The sequence below is a fragment of the Homarus americanus genome, unplaced genomic scaffold (genome assembly GCF_018991925.1).
Source record: "Homarus americanus isolate GMGI-L3 unplaced genomic scaffold, GMGI_Hamer_2.0 scaffold34921, whole genome shotgun sequence".
In the NCBI taxonomy this organism is placed as follows: Eukaryota; Metazoa; Arthropoda; class Malacostraca; order Decapoda; family Nephropidae; genus Homarus; species Homarus americanus.
In genome coordinates, this window is record NW_024741901.1 from 4026973 (window position 1) to 4043718 (window position 16746).

At 41.4% G+C, this 16746-nt stretch overlaps 1 long non-coding RNA gene across 1 annotated transcript; it reads left to right on the forward strand.

The window, feature by feature from the left end:
- Nucleotides 1-493: 493 nt before the first annotated feature.
- Nucleotides 494-10966, forward strand: LOC121876255. Its single transcript, XR_006090740.1, has 2 exons — nt 494-1028; nt 9710-10966. It is a non-coding gene; the product is annotated as an uncharacterized LOC121876255 (long non-coding RNA).
- Nucleotides 10967-16746: the final 5780 nt, after the last annotated feature.

The following is a 16746-nucleotide window of genomic DNA, read 5'->3' on the forward strand; positions in this document are numbered from 1 at the left end:
GGTTTAGTTTTAAAGAATGGAGCATTGGTCTGTACTGTTTCATAACCAAAATGATTACTGTATTTTCTTTTTTGTTAATGAGAAGTATTTTTTTTAACTGAAGCAACAAAGGATTACTTTATTTTTTTTCATATTCATAAGGATTTATATTTTGCTAAGGTGAATTATGTGTTTTTCAGGTAAATTGTAATTTGTAACTGCAACAATAAAAGCTTCATGTAATATAATTTATGGTTTATTAATATTCCAAACCTCTCACATTTGATATGCACAGTTGCCAAGTGGTGATTAGAGAAGGCTCCAGTACTACCCTGATATAACAAATATAATTATCATAATATATGCTAATTGTGCAGTCGGAAAACTAAGGTAAAATCTTTAGAGAAATGTTCTCTCATTTTTTAGGTAATTTTGATTAATCCTTGCTGCTACTTGTGGGAAGCCCTGGTTAAAGAACTGACAGACCGCCCACATTAGTTTCTAGTATGTGGTCGGAGGGCTAGTACGTGTGTACAACAGTGCTGACAGTGTATTCCTTCAATTTGATATTTGATAATGGCTAATTTCTTCTTCGTACGGCCAACTTACTGCTTCTGTATTCATCTAATTTACCATCCATAGATAGATAAAGCGATGCCAAAAATATATCATATATAAGTATTGTGAACACATCTGGCATTTATGGACGGTAAAGAACGATTACAATAATTGCTTATCATATGCCTTTTTCTTTATTAATGGAGAAGTGTGACGTTGTAGTGTTACATATTTTTCAAAACACAAACAATAACAGTATAAACAGTTCTGAATACCTAATACCTGAATACCTGAATACCTGAGTACTTAATCAATAAGAGTACAACTCAGACATGGCAACTTGAGGAATACGTATCGCTGAAGCACTCTTGCGAGCTGAGAGAACAGTGTCAGTAGGCAATACGGTGCTCGCTTCAGTAGTGCCTATTGTCTCTAGCAGGTGACGTCTTATCAAACTGAAGAACAAGAAGAAAATTTCGAAACCAAAAAAGGTGAGAATATGTTGACTATAATAGTAAAACTTTTTACTGTCTACAACAATATACGTACATACAATATTTCATGCAAGTTTTGTATCAAGTACATGCATACGTGTTTTATTTTACAGTGAATAAAGATAGAAAAAGGATTAAAAAGCAATAACGAAATAAATGGATATATTGTACTGGACTCAATAAACTGGTCAACGATTGTAGTGAGTGTTGATGTGTGTCGTAGCTCGACTATCTCCATGTGTGTTTAGAGACTGAGAAACTGATCACTGGACACTAATGTAGAGTGTGGGGTATGGGATGTTTGGTTCACACTCAGGATGGGATGGAGAAAGGAAACTCACAATGTGCTCTCTGTATACATGTTGTATTGGATGTACAATGCAGCTTGGTGCTGGGAAGGCAGCATGGTTACAAGCGTGATGTAGAACATAAGAACATAAGGAGTCTGCAATAGGCCGGTTGGCTCTGTGCATGGCAGCTCCTGTCGAGAGTTACTACCACTCTCTATCATCCATGAATCTATCTAGCCTCCTTTTGAAACTTTCCAGAGTTCCCGCACTTACTACAAAGTTGCTAAGCTTGTTCCACTCGTCCACCACCCTATTTGTGAACCAGTTCCTTCCTATCTTCCTCCTAAACCTAAACTTATCCAACTTGAATCCGTTGCTACGAGTCCTATCCTGCTCGGATATTAGAAGAACTTTATCTATATCCCCTTTATTGATTCCTTTCACCCACTTAAATACTTCTATCATATCTCCCCGCACTCTTCGTCTTTCTAGGGAATGCAAGTTAAGTTTCTTTAACCTATCCTGATATGGAAGGTTTCTAAAGAGCTGAAGATGTTTGTATACATACACTGTCTGCATACATTATCATTTTGTATACCTGCACTATCTTTGTATATTGCTTGTATAGATACCTGTACTGTTTATGTACAGTACGTTATATACTGTACTTACATCATCTATGCACAATGAAAGACAAAAGTACTGTAGTGTCGTGAAATATGGTGAAGACATATGCAGAAGGGCTAAACTTTTGGTGCGCACTGCCTTGTGGTTGGGGGCTCTGACAATGTTTCACGAGTTTTATTCAATCTTCGGACAAAACCGCGACACTACTTTTGTCTTTGATTGAACATGCTGATTCAGTGTGAACTTATTTGACTATTTTACTAAAAATAATCTCTTTATCTATCTATCGAACCTGTCAGTTTTGACTTGACGTACAGGTGCAATGAAATGTGTGTGTGTGTGTAATAATAATAATAAACGGTTTATTAATAGAGTTGCAGCCGGTGTGTGTGTGTGTGTGTGTGTGTAGAGATAGAAAGAAAAGGAAAGAACGATAATGAAGATTGTATAATGTGGACATGAGTGGAGTGTTTGGTGCCATGTGTATACACGCTAATACCCGCCGCACCTACTTTAGCCTTGAGAAAGGGGAAGTCCCTGTCTTGGGGGAACTCCTCGCAAGTGCCCCGTACTGGTAAATATTTATAATTTCACCCCTCATCAGCTTATAAGCCGTTCGACCAGCTGGCCCGTGCTTTGTTATGCACTTTATTTGTCCAGTATTAGTACAGGAGGAAAGCAGAGTACCTGGAGGAATCCTGTGTTATAGGGTCACAACAGATAACACTTCTCATGTGTGTCCGGGTCAATGACAAGGTGAGATATACGCGCGTCACCGCTGTACCACCAACACTTACTAGGAGTATTCGGATCACGTGAGGATAAGGCACCCCAAGGCCACGCAGCATACCACTAAACATTACCACCAATAACTAAAACCTTCCTTTTGGGGACTTTCCTGATTAAATCAATCCATGCCACTACTCAGGTTTTTCTATCAGAACATGCTGTATAATCTAATTCGAAGTGTATAAACATCTCAGGGGGCACTACTCGCTCGAATGCATCAGTCTTGTTCAAGGTTCTTCGAACACTGCTGGAGACAGCTGGCAACACAAGGCCGTTTGTTTACTACAGTACGTAGTAAAAATTATGAATGAATGTAAAAGCCCAACCAATAATTAAGCAACGGGGAACTAAGTAACCAATCACCGATCACTTTTACATTCATTCTTAATTTTTACTACGTACTATAGTAAATAAACGGCCTTGAGTTGCCAGCTGTCTCCAGCAGTGTTCGAAGAATCTTGAACGAGACTGTACACATATCTGGAGCTGGCGGACGTCCGCCCCGCAAGGGGTCACAGCTCAAGGTTGAAGAAGCCTTAAGTCCAGAAGACTGCGAGGGCAAATTTTTTCAGAGTGAGAATTGTGAACTCTTGGAACAAACTGCCGGGGAGCGTTGTGACGGCACCCAGTGTGAGCTCATTCGAGGCCAGACTTGACCAACACTGGAGCAGGTTCCAATATATTCAGGAGCCAGTGCATGCCCAGTATCTGCCAACAGTGTGTATCACAGACGTGACCGACCGCCTAAGCGGCTAACGAGCCGATCAGTGGCGAAGAGGATAAAAATTTAATTATAACATTATATATGATAGTAACAGGATTCTTGAGGGGTAGCATCGTGACGAGGTCTGGGACCCGTGGGTTTATTTATATTTAAGATGAATACCGGACACATTACCAGAACATACACCTCAGAACCACTCCTTGGGGTTCACTCAAGACTTGGTCAAATTTACGTAAACATTGATACAAGCTTCAAAGACCACTTGACCTTACTTCCACGTCAGCCTTCACGCCAACAGGACAGGACCAATGTTCAATCAAAAGAACCTGTACTGTAAGTTTCTGGTATCATTCTGTGAGTGACACAAGGAATGGTCGTCCGCACTTCAATATTATTATATTACTACTTAGTAACACTCCTTGGCACTTACCAAACACCCATCACAAGATTGTTCGTATACAGCAATTATTATTACTCTCCACCCTTGGGGGATACAAGTTACTCCTGCACGCACAGCTATTACGACTCTACGAGTCAGTGATACAAGGACTGGTCGTCCGTACTTCAATAAATTATCTTACTATTTATACTAACACTTCATAGGACTTCTCAAACACCCGCCACAAGGTTGTTCGTGTACAGTAATTATTATTCCTTTCAACACTTGGAGGATATAAGTTACTCTGGCCCACATACAGTTATCACGACTCCACTAGTCAGTGATACAACCTTGCGTCTCGTCTCTTAACTACTTCATACCTGTTTACACTCCTCAAATCACAGGATACATCGGTATTCATTTACCAGGTGGAAATCGGATTCCTGAGACAACAAGTACGGATACATACAAGATGTTAACCAAAATTAAAAGCTTCACCCTATTAATATTAAAAAAAAAAATGACAGTCATAAAAGCAAACCAAGCAGCTTTCTCCCACCACCGAAAAAGCAAAATTATAGTACAGATAGGTTATTGGTTAAACTAATACAATCAACACAGTATAAATGACTTGACACATATAAACAATAGTTACCTTGCTTGAGAGTTACTGTGTAGTATAGAACAAAGTAAAATTAATGAAAGCTACCTTCTGTGATTATACAAGTAGAAATCTTAACCCACGGTATGTTATGAAGACGTTGTGGTGTACTGTAGTGTATATTTTTGTCTTGTCAAACCCACAAATAGTGAACACAAGGAAGTATATACTGGCATATACTATTATCGCAATGGAAGGACATTACCCATCAAATTATTCCTGAAGACTTCCTTTATTCTCTGAAGCAAAGGCTCGATGAACCCCTGAATAGCTGTTTAGTCTGGAGCAAGCCCATCATGGTCTCTGTTGACAGTCTATTTCTTGTTTTGTTTTCATTCTATTGATCGCTGGGGCTACTGTCCATTTGTTTAGTTTCACCTACTTTACTTTACTCCAAAATTCCTCAGGTTTCATACTGAAATTGACCTCGACGAGAGTTCCTACAGAATTACTTACCAGCCTCCATTCTGTGTCTATTGTCTGAATATCTGATACAAAAATCTGTAGATTAAGCCTCTTTTTCAGAAAACCTGACAATCTGAAATTAAGCACGAAATCTGTAGGTCTACAGATAAATCTATAGAAGTGGCACACTGTCTATACGTTACTGAACGACTCCCCGGCAGTGTTGCCACTCATGAAAAAAATTATTTCAAGATTGACAGAAAAAATTTCAAGGTATGACAAAATAATAAAAGTTACTAATATATTAACTTTGATCCATACTACTGTATTTCACAAAATTTACAAATATACGATATGAATAGTCACACTCAATATTCTCAGTATAGCAGAAAACGAAAACATTCACTGGTTGGAGGGAAGACTAAATAAAAGTTTAAGTAAAATCACTGCAGAAATTATTCCTTTTATATATACAAGTATACCTATCGTACTGTTGCATAATTCTTCACAAAATTTACAAATATATGGTATGAATAGGTACACTCAATATTCTCAGTATAACAGAAAACGAAAACATTCACTTGTTAGTTGGAGGCAAGACTAAATAAAAGTTTAAGTAAATCACAGCAGAAATTATTCCTATTAGAGTACAGATGCAAGAAATTAAAAAAATCACTTCAAGAATGTCTGTATTTCCATATTTTCCTCTTCAGTATCAGAATCTGCTGCTTGCAGCGTTAGAATGGTTTCATTTTTCATTTTTTTCTAGATACCCAGTGTTTCTCCGATGGTAACGTCCTTGTTTAAATTCTTCTAATGTATACGTTGATGGAACACATGAATAACACTTACCCCCTTGGCGAGAAATAGCCTGCTTAGCTAATGGCCTGTTTGCTGCTGTTCTACATTTAAGTCGATTTGTTTGCTTTGTTTTCACAAGTTGACCCGTGAAAACACCCTCTCTACACAAACTGATGAGTGTGGGAGGGCAACCAGTCCACACATAAGTTCCAATAATAAACCAAACTTGAGCTTATCATTCCCATCTTTAACAGACTTCAGCTTGCACCAAAATGCAGGAATTTCGAGGGTGAGCATGGGATCAAATTACCTCTTTTGCAAAGTGACAAGAGAACCAACGCCAGCCTCAGTCACTGGGCTGGAGTCCGTGACTCTCTTACTTTTACTTTTATCCTCTTCGCCACTGATCGGCTTGTTAGCCGCTTGGGCGATCGGTCACGTCTCTTTTCATTTATATTCTTCACCAAAAGATCGGCTCGCTAGCCGCCCGGGCGATCGGTCACGTCTCTGTCACGCACTGTTGGCAAAAACTGGGCATGCACCGGCTCCTCAATGTACCTGAACCTGCTCCAGTGTTGGTCAAGTCTTCTCTTGAAAGAGCTCACACTCGGTGCCGTCACAACACTCTCTGGTAGATTGTTCCAAGAGTTTACAACCCTCACTCCGAAAAAATTTGCCCTCACGGTTTTCTGGACTTGCGGCTTCTTCAATCTTGAGCTGTGACCCCTTGTGGGGCGAGCGTCCGCCAGCTCCAAGTTAGGACACTCGACTAAGTAGTGCCCCCTGAGATGCTTATACACCTCAACTAGGTCACCCCTTGCCCGTTTGTAGTATAAGCTAGGCAAGTTCAGGCGCTCCAATCTCTCAGGGTAGCTGAGGTGCCGAAGTGCAGGCACCAGTTTGGTGGCCCTCCTTTGAACATTTTCAACCAACTGACAGTCCCTAGCATATCTCGTTGAGATTGCGTCGTGTTCCTGTACATTTTCTGTCCAATTTGGTTACAGGGGTGAATCATGGCCTCAGGGCTACCAGATTACTTACCTAATTAAATTATCGTGCTCATGGGATTAAATTATTGTACTCAAGGGGTTAAATCATCGTACTCGAGGGGGTTGTCATCGTACTCAAGGGGCTAGGAATATTCACTGTATGAACTTATTAAGACACTGCACACTGGCGTCTCATACTTACTTACCTTGGCGAATCTATTTTCTGTATCTATTTCCTGTGCTTTTCCTCTGAATGAGATTTCCCTGATAAAATGTAAACACTTTACAAATTCATTCTTGTATTATTTTATGTCTAAAGGAAAGCATGTCCTATATTTCATCTTACACATCCTGTATCAAGCTTCGCGGGTATTGAGCTCCTGTTAATTTTGAACTTCCCCTTAGAGTTTTACTTCATTGGATAAAATTATGTTATTTTTTTTTAGGTTACATGAATGTTAAAAAAAACTGCCATTGTATTCTCTGGCAATATTAATGTTAACAAAGGTGTGATAGTTTCATTTTGTGACACAACTATAGCGAGCGTTAATTTTCCATTTTTAAAAAAATTGCTTGAATGCGGCGTTTAACTAAGCTTTTTAGAATATATATTTAAGGTATGTAAGTGCCTGTATACTGCCAGTTTCTGGGGTCATTAATACTAAGGGTAAATACTTAACTCTAATCTTAATTTCTAAGGGTCGCTGCCACCAGACCCCCTCTGGACAGCATGTAGCTCGTTAGGTAGCGTGCAGAGTGGACTAGGCATTGGGTTAGGTTTTCCATTGACCAGATCCATAAGGGTAAAGAAGGGTGAAACCATAACATCTCTTAATTAATTTATTCCTTATAAAGCATACTGGTAAAAAACATACACATGAATTGGTCTTCCTCGGAAGAACAACGAAAATGTTGGTTACCCAGATGGGCACCAGACTCTTACATTAATGGCGTGTCATCCACATACTTATTGCATAACAATCTGTGACCACCTTACCTCGGTCATTCCTTCTTACACTATCCCTTAACACATCAGACTGCTCCACCTGTATGGAATATAGCACCGTCGGTTATCATACATAGTAGCACCATCTCAACACACATGTTACACTCCACCCCTGCAGGTATGGGACTCCTTGTAACTTTTAGGTATACACAACAGGCACCTCGTTCGCACACCGCCCTCGGTGGGTAAAGACGAGGGCTTCACCAAGAGACATACCAGTACTATTTCTACGCCTGGTATTATAGGTCGCTCCAAGTGACGACCGCAGAGTTTCTCACGGTCTCCTTATTTGTTACTACTCATTTGGAGTGGTGTGCTGGAAATCCACAGGTTCACAGTGGATTGGCATAGCTGGGAGTAGTCACCACCTGTTGGGACGCTCATAGGGATAATGGCTGCCGGGCAGCAAGGCACTCCGACCGCATGGAACCTGAGGTGACGGTAGAACGGAGGGTACTGAGAAATAATGCCTGACGGGCGGTTATCACACCCCCTAACACATTACTATTACACTTATATATCAGGCAAAGCTTTAAACTGTAATAACTTCTATATAAACCTTAATTATAGGGCGGGATATAGCCCGATAGGACACTGACCTGAGGTGACGGTAGAACGGAGGGTACTGAGGGCAGTGCCCTGCCGCTCCTCACCGCGTAGGCCTACAGTTTCCAATCTTTAATTTTTACTTTTATTTCTTACGGTTCTCACCTGAACACTTTTCGGTATATTGTCACTCATGCCGTATAAACACATATTTTAATCCTAAATTACACACTAAGGTAAGGTCTTGGTTTGCTAGTTCGTGGGTAAATTCATTGGGTTATAATATCAACGCGGCACACCCGAGGCGGGTACATGACGCGCCTTAAAACAAAGGCTGAATGTTCATGGCGGGGGTGTATCAACTTCACTTAAAACTGTAATGAGGGATCCTCCTCTCACACATTGCACTATTTGAACACAGACATAAGATTCTCTGATCACTGTACCTGTCGTGGGTATATGTCACGTGAGGATACGAGGTGTATTAAGTTCATACCAACGCATACAAGATATTTCCTTTCAAGTATAGTTTCTGGGTCACTTCCAACACCTCACATAGTTCTGATACATTTATCCTTTTTCCAGATCATTGTTCTCATGTATTTTCATATGATATCTGTGGAAGTTATGTTCGCTACACGCTCACAGACGTAAATAGTATGACCTTCAAACCCTGATCCACACTTAGTCCTACAGTACACTAGTCCGGCTCAACTGGACTTTAACATTCATCTTATGGATACCCTGAGTTCTCCTTAATGCTATGAATACATACAATTAATATGATATAACTGTACCTGGGTACAATACAACACATGGTCTAGTAACATTGAGTAGGTGAGTTGTCCTTTATCAATGTTTCCCGTTTTCTGAGGTTCTACAAGCGCGGTGGATTTACTTTTTTACTTTTATCCTCTTCGCCACTGATCGGCTTGTTAGCCGCTTGGGCGATCGGTCACGTCTCTTTTCCTTTATATTCTTCACCAAAAGGTCGGCTCGCTAGCCGCCCGGGCGATCGGTCACGTCTCTGTCACGCACTGTTGGCAAATACTGGGCATGCACCGGCTCCTGAATGTACCTGAACCTGCTCCAGTGTTGGTCAAGTCTTCTCTTGAAAGAGCTCACACTCGGTGCCGTCACAACACTCTCTGGTAGATTGTTCCAAGAGTTTACAACCCTCACTCCGAAAAAGTTTGCCCTCACGGTTTTCTGGACTTGCGGCTTCTTCAATCTTGAGCTGTGACCCCTTGTGGGGCGAGCGTCCGCCAGCTCCAAGTAAGGACACTCAACTGAGTAGTGCCCCCTGAGATGTTTATAAACCTCAACTAGGTCCCCCCTTGCCCGTCTGTAGTATAAGCTAGGCAAGTTCAGGGTTTTTTAGGAATGACAATGATGTGCGCAGTACACCTGTACCCTTCTATGTCTGAAAAAAATAATAATATTGATTCTCTCCTCCTTTAGGATTCGCATGGAAAAGACCATGAGTGACCAGGACAGTGGTGATCCCCAACAACAGGGAGTCGTCATTGTGTATGAAGATGGGACTGGTATTCGTTTAAACAACTCTGATTTTCATTGGTTTGGAGATCACTGCATTCGGTTGCTTGAAGAAGTACGACAGGAGCGCCTGATAAATCAGGAACTTAAGAACCACTTGGCACAGCTGCTCAAAATGGCACTAGACCCAAATTTCCAGTCTCCTTTCTTTCAGTAAGCAGTGTTTTATATATTGCATGCATTTAAACATGAGATTATTGACGTAAATGATAAATAAGTTTCAAAGTTTATGGTGGTAGAAGAAAATACTCGCATGCAGCCAAGGATAAATAAATAAATAAATCAGGTGCCACTAAAAGGGTTCAGAGTCTCACTTATGGAGATTAGCCCACCCGGACACAAGTCACCGACCCACATCGGGGGCTGGGGGATGAAAATAAAAATGCACCAGAAATAAATCCAGAAATGGAAAAAATAAATCAGACTAAAAGAGTTATGTGTTTTGCTGTCAAAGTAAGAGAAACAATTGAGACCCTGCAATTGTCTGTAAATGAGGCAGAAAGTCAGTCAATTCAGCAACCTGGGACTTGGTAAAAAAAATAAATAAAAAATTATGTAATGTGGCAGCAGGGTCTAACAATAGACAACACATTTTGCGTTCAATTATTTTCCTAGTCAGTAGTACCTCCCTGTTTGAAAGCTGTCTACTACTTACCTAGGAACCTACTGTTCATACTACAATATCACTTGGCTCAATATCAATTTTGTTCTCATTATCCACTGTGTAAATTTAAAGCATACAATACAAGATTACCCATTGTAACTGGTAGATATCAAAATATTTCAAGAGAGAATTTGTGTTAAATGTGGTTATAATGTTATTGGAGCCGATTATCAGTTTATTCTAGAGTGTAACGATCAAGAAATCAAGGGAAGAGATGCAAGTATATCCCAAGATTTTACAGAAACCATCAAATTCGTTTCAAATTGGGTAAATTAATGCAACAGACTAGTATAAAAACTATCCATAAAATAGCTGTGTTTGTGAAGTTTCTAAATAGGTTTGGACTTTAGGCAGATAATGTATGTGATGAATTAGTCATAATTACAATCATGTTTTGATATGTAAATGTATTAATTGTAAATTGGTATTATGATATGTGATTGTAAAAGTCTGAGCCAAATAAATTTGTCTATATCAATATCCAAGATACAACCAGATATAAGCATTTCAATTGAATTTCCTCTTACTCCTCTGTAATACAAATTGTGAACGTCATAGCCTTCCTTGGTAAGTAAAGTGTTTGAGAGTCGATGCACGGCAATCTATAATTCTATATCACCAGTCATTCGGTACTTGTGCGTATATGCAGTAATTTAGAGGATTATAAATCACGCGTGACCTATATTCCTTGGGTGTTTTTACTGCTAGATCGATTTAATTAAAGTCATATAATACTTTTACTTTTATCCTCTTCGCCACTGATCGGCTCGATAGCCGCTTGGGCTGTCGGTCATGACTGTTACGCACTATTGGCATGCACTGGCTCCTGAATGTATCTGAACCTGCTCCAGTGCTTGTCGAGTCTGGTCATGAAAGAGCTCACACTCGGTGCCGTCACTACACTCTCTGGCAGATTGTTCCAAGAGCTTACAACTATCACTCCGAAAAAGTTACCCCTTACAGTTTTTGGGGGCTTACGGCTTCTTCAACTTTGAGCTGTGACCCTTTGTGGCGCGAGCGTCCTCCAGCTCCAGGTAAGGACACTCGACTGAGTAGTGCCCCTTGAGATGCTTATACACCTCAATTAGGTTCCCTCTTGCCTGTCTATAGTATAAGCTAGGCAAGTTCAGGCACTCCAATCTCTCAGGGTAGCTGAGGTGCCGTAGTGCAGGCATCAGTCTGGTGGCCCTCCTTTGGACATTTTCAATCAACTGACAGTCCCTTGCATACCTCGGGGACCAGACGAGGTGACAGTGCAGGGACAAGAGATCGCTGTAACCTATTATAGGGGATCTACTTCCTATAATACTTTACTTTCTCTCTTTCTGAACCACTACTTCAACAATTACTGTATTTTTTAACCTGTGGTAGCCTCGAGGTTAAGACACGTGGGTAAATGTAATAAGGGTACCAAGATATTGGGAGAAATAAAGGTGGTTAGGAGGGTGCGCTGCTGTCCCCCGGCCCTGTGTCGGCACACTTGCTTCCACCACTCTCTCCCTGAAAACAACCCATGTACACCCGTCCCCGCTCCTCCTCGAGTCTTCCCTCTTCTGCTTCAAGCCCTGCATGAGCTTCCTGTGCTGTTCCCTCTGCATTACCGTGCGATCTGGGTGAATGAATACGCTCCGAAATGCCTCGCTCCTTGCTAAATTTTTTGCCTGCCGAATAACCTCCCATTTCTCCTCACTCACTAGTGTGGACCCATATTCTGGAACGGGGTGGTAATATCGACATTATTTACTTAGATTTTGCCAAGGCTTTCGACAGTGTACCCCACAAAAGGCTGAAAATCAAACTGGAAGAGTACGGAATTCGGGGAAATGTCCTAGCATGGATAGAAGACTTTGTACATGACCTCAAGCAGTGTGTGGTGATTAATGGCACGAAATCATCATCCGTACCTGTCACAAGCGGGATACCACAGGGCAGTGTATTGGGCCCGTTGTTGTTTGTTTGTTTCATAAATGACATGCCTGACGTTGTACACTTCCATACAAATGTTTGCCGATGACGCCAAGTTATTTCGTGAAATCAAGAACCGAGCGGACTGTGGAGAGCTGCAGAAGGATCTCTGTGAGCTACAAGAATGGTCGAAGAAATGGCTTCTGAGATTCAATGTCACGAAGTGTAAGAGGATGCACCTGGGGCGTACCAACGGTAAGGAGGCGTATCATATGTCCCAACGGGATGAAGAAAATGCACTAGTTGAGACTGTGTGTGAGAAGGACCTAGGTGTGTATGTTGACAATGAGCTGAAGTTCTCGGGCCATTGTGAGAAGAAGGTAAGAACATAAGAACATAAGAATGGAGGAAACTGCAGCGGGCCTATTGGCCCATACTGGGCAGTCCCGTTTACACCCAACCCCTATTGCTCATATGAGCATCCAACCTATGTTTGAAGCAATTCAGCGTATTCGAGTTAATGATGATATTTGGTAACTTGTTCCATTCATCCACTACTCTGTTTCCAAACCAGTGTTTACCTATTTCACGCCTAAATCTAAATTTGTCTAATTTAAAACTATTGTTACGAGTTCGCTCCTGGTTGGATAATTTGAGTACCTTTGTAATGTCCCCTTTGTTTAGCCCTGCCTTCCACTTATACACCTCTACCAGGTCGCCCCTCGCTCTACGTCTCTCAAGGGAGTGCAAATTAAGATGCTTTAACCTGTCTCTATACTCAAGGTTCCCAATGCCCGGGATTAGTCTTGTCATTCTCCTCTGAATTCTTTCCAAGGATTCTATATCCATTCTGTAATACGGTGACCAGAACTGAACTGCGTAATCCAGGTGTGGTCTCACAAGAGCAAGATACAGTTTTAGGATGACCTCGCTAGTCTTGTAACTAACACTCCTTTGTATGAACCCAAGTACTTTATTAGCCTTGTTACGAGCAAAAACACATTGTTTACTTGGCTTAAGGTTCCTACTCATCATCACTCCCAAATCTCTCTCGCAGTCGGATTTCTCTATGGCATCGTTGTTCATCTGGTATCTGGTTTCCCTGTTTACATCTCCTATACTGAGTACTTTACATTTGTCGACGTTGAATTTCATCTGCCATTTTTCAGACCATTCGAAAAATTTGTTTAGATCTTCCTGTAGTTTTGTGGAGTCCTCGTCAGATTTAATAACACGCCTATTTTAGTGTCATCAGCAAATTTACTTATGTTGCTGTCTATGCCGATATCTATGTCGTTTATGTATATAATAAATAATAATGGTCCAAGTACTGAGCCTTGGGGAACTCCACTTGTGACGTTGCTCCAATGGGACTTAGTGCCGTTAATGCTCACTCGCTGTTTCCTGTCCTGTAACCACGCCCTAATCCATTTAAGGATGTCACCTTTGATGCCATGAGCTTCTACCTTTCTAATTAGTCTTTCGTGGGGGACTCTGTCGAAGGCTTTACTAAAGTCGAGATATACCACATCATAATTGTGCCCCTCGTCCACCGATTCGAACACTGATGAAAAGAATGTTAATAGATTAGTTAGGCAAGAACGTCCGCTTGTGAAGCCATGCTGGGAATCATTGATCAATCCGTGCTTCTCCAGGTGATTTCGAATAGAGTTTGAAATGATTGCTTCCAGTAATTTGCCTACTATTGATCTATCCCCCTTCTTGAAAATCGGTATTACATTCGCTATCCTCCAGGATTCTGGTACTACACCTGTTTTTAAGGACATGTTAAACAACTTTGCTAAGGGCATACTAAGCTCTTCCTTACATTCCTTTAATACTCTGGCAAATATTTCATCGGGACCAGGTGACTTATTAGGCTTTAATTTGTCTATTTGCTTACCAACATCGTTACTAGTCACTACTATCTCACTTAATTTGTTTTCTTCACTATCTCTGAATAGAGTCGATGCCTCGGGTATCATGTTTAAATTTTCGGTGGTGAAAACTGTTAAAAAATATTTATTCAAATTATTGCTCATTTCTCCATCGTTATCAGTGAGCTCACCGGAGTCTGACCGTATTGGTCCAATCTTTTCTCGTGTTTTAGTTTGATACATTTGGTAGAATCCTTTGGGGTTTGTCTTCGCCTCCCTTGCTATCCTTACCTCATTATTCCTCTTTGCTTTCCTTATCTCGGTTTTAACCCTACTCGCCAATACCCTATAATAGTCCCGGAGGTGAATTTCGCCACGATTTATCCTTCTACCTATAGCCTTCCTTTGGCCAATGATGTTCTTTAAATAATTATTTATCCATTTAGGGTCATTGTTGTTCGATCTGAGTTTTTGTATGGTATGTTCTGCCTTTGTGCATTAAGTAACTCACTATTTAAATTGTTAAACTCAGCAATCTCAGATCTCGTTATCAGGTCGGTGTCATCTGTCAGGTTCACGGCCAAGAGCGACACCCCCTCTCTCAGCTGCCTCTTTAAACTGTCAAAGTTTGCCCTTCTGAAATCTGGTACTTTAGTGGAATTTTCCTTACGTCTGCCCTGAAAATCTAACTGGAATCGAATTTCTTTGTGATCGCTGTTTGCAAGTTCGTTCCCTACCTCGACATTGCTAATGAGGTTTTCTCTGTTCGACAGAAGTAAATCCAGTATATTATTACCCCGTGTGGGTTCGGTTATATGTTGACTTAGGAAACAGTCCTGGATCGTCTCGAGAAAATCCTCTGATTCTGAGTTGCCCATAAGGTCAGTCCAATCTATTTGGCCAAGGTTAAAGTCGCCTACTATACAGACTTTGTTGTGTATGGAAGCCCTGCGCATTTCATCCCAGATAAGTCGCTCATTGACGTTATCAAGATTGGGGGGTCTATATATTACTCCTTGTGATTAATTTTTCCGACCGTCGCTTAATTCTATCCAAATTGTTTCTGGTATTCCTCTCAGTTTTTATTTCCTTATTTATTTCACACTTCAGATTATCCCTAACATAGATTGCTACTCCGCCTCCTTTCCTGGTCTGCCTATCGGTATGAAACAGTTTGTAACCCGCAATTTGGTATTCGACTGGTAATTCACGTGTGTCTAGGTTGATCCATGTTTCAGTGAATGCAATTACATCGATTTTTTCGGTACATACCAAGGCCCTAATATCATCCATTTTGTTTCTCATACTTCTACTGTTCGCGTAGTATACATTTAAGTTAGTCGTGTTCTGAGTCCTCCCCTTACCGCGTTTAGTTTTAAACTCCCTGTCCAATTTAGTTTTGTCATCATTCCTAACACTATTTCCCTGTAATCTTTCGCCTTGTTTACCCGCTCCCACTGCAGTCTCCTCCACCCCCGTGCCCATATGTTCTCTTAGCAGTTTAAAGACTTCGATATCTTTTGAACTGCCCCCTCTAGAGTCCCAGCCAGGGTTGCTACTCCATCCCTAGACAGGTGCACCCCATCCCTAGCATAAAGGTCCCTTCTGCCATAGAAGTTGTCCCAGTTGTCAATGAATGGGACTGATATTGACTTGCAATATCTGTCAAGACAGTCGTTGACACCAACTGCCCTTGACAACCATTCACTGCCAACTCTCCTTCTAGGCAGGACACCGCATATGATAGGGATCCCTCCCTTAGTCCTAATACGATCTATGGCTGCCTTGAACTTATCAAGAAGTTCCTCGCTCCTACACCGGCCAATATCATTGCCTCCTGCACTGAGGCAGATAATGGGTTTGTTCCCATTACCAGACAAGATATTGTCCATCCTGTCAATTATATCCCCCACCCCAGCTCCTGGCAAACACACCCTCATCCTATTTTTGTTTTTACCACAAAAGGCCCTGTCAGGCAAATAAATTATTGGGTCTTATAAGAAGGTCGTTCAGATATCTAGACGGTCCGTCCCTCGTGACTATCTTCAGGAGTGAAGTGCTTCCCCATCTGGAGTACTGTCACCCCATCTGGTCCCCGAGATATGCTAGGGACTGTCAGTTGGTTGAAAATGTTCAAAGGAGGGCCACCAGACTGGTGCCTGCACTTCGGCACCTCAGCTACCCTGAGAGATTGGAGCGCCTGAACTTGCCTAGCTTATACTACAGACGGGCAAGGGGTGACCTAGATGAGGTGTATAAGCATCTCAGGGGGCACTACTCAGTTGAGTGTCCTTACTTGGAGCTGGCGGACGCTCGCCCCACAAGGGGTCACAGCTCAAGATTGAAGAAGCCGCAAGTCTAGAAAACTGTGAGGGCAAACTTTTTCGGAGTGAGAGTTGTAAACTCTTGGAACAATCTACCAGAGAGTGTTGTGACGCCACCGAGTGTGAGCTCTTTCAAGACAAGACTTGACCAACACTGGAGCAGGTTCAGGT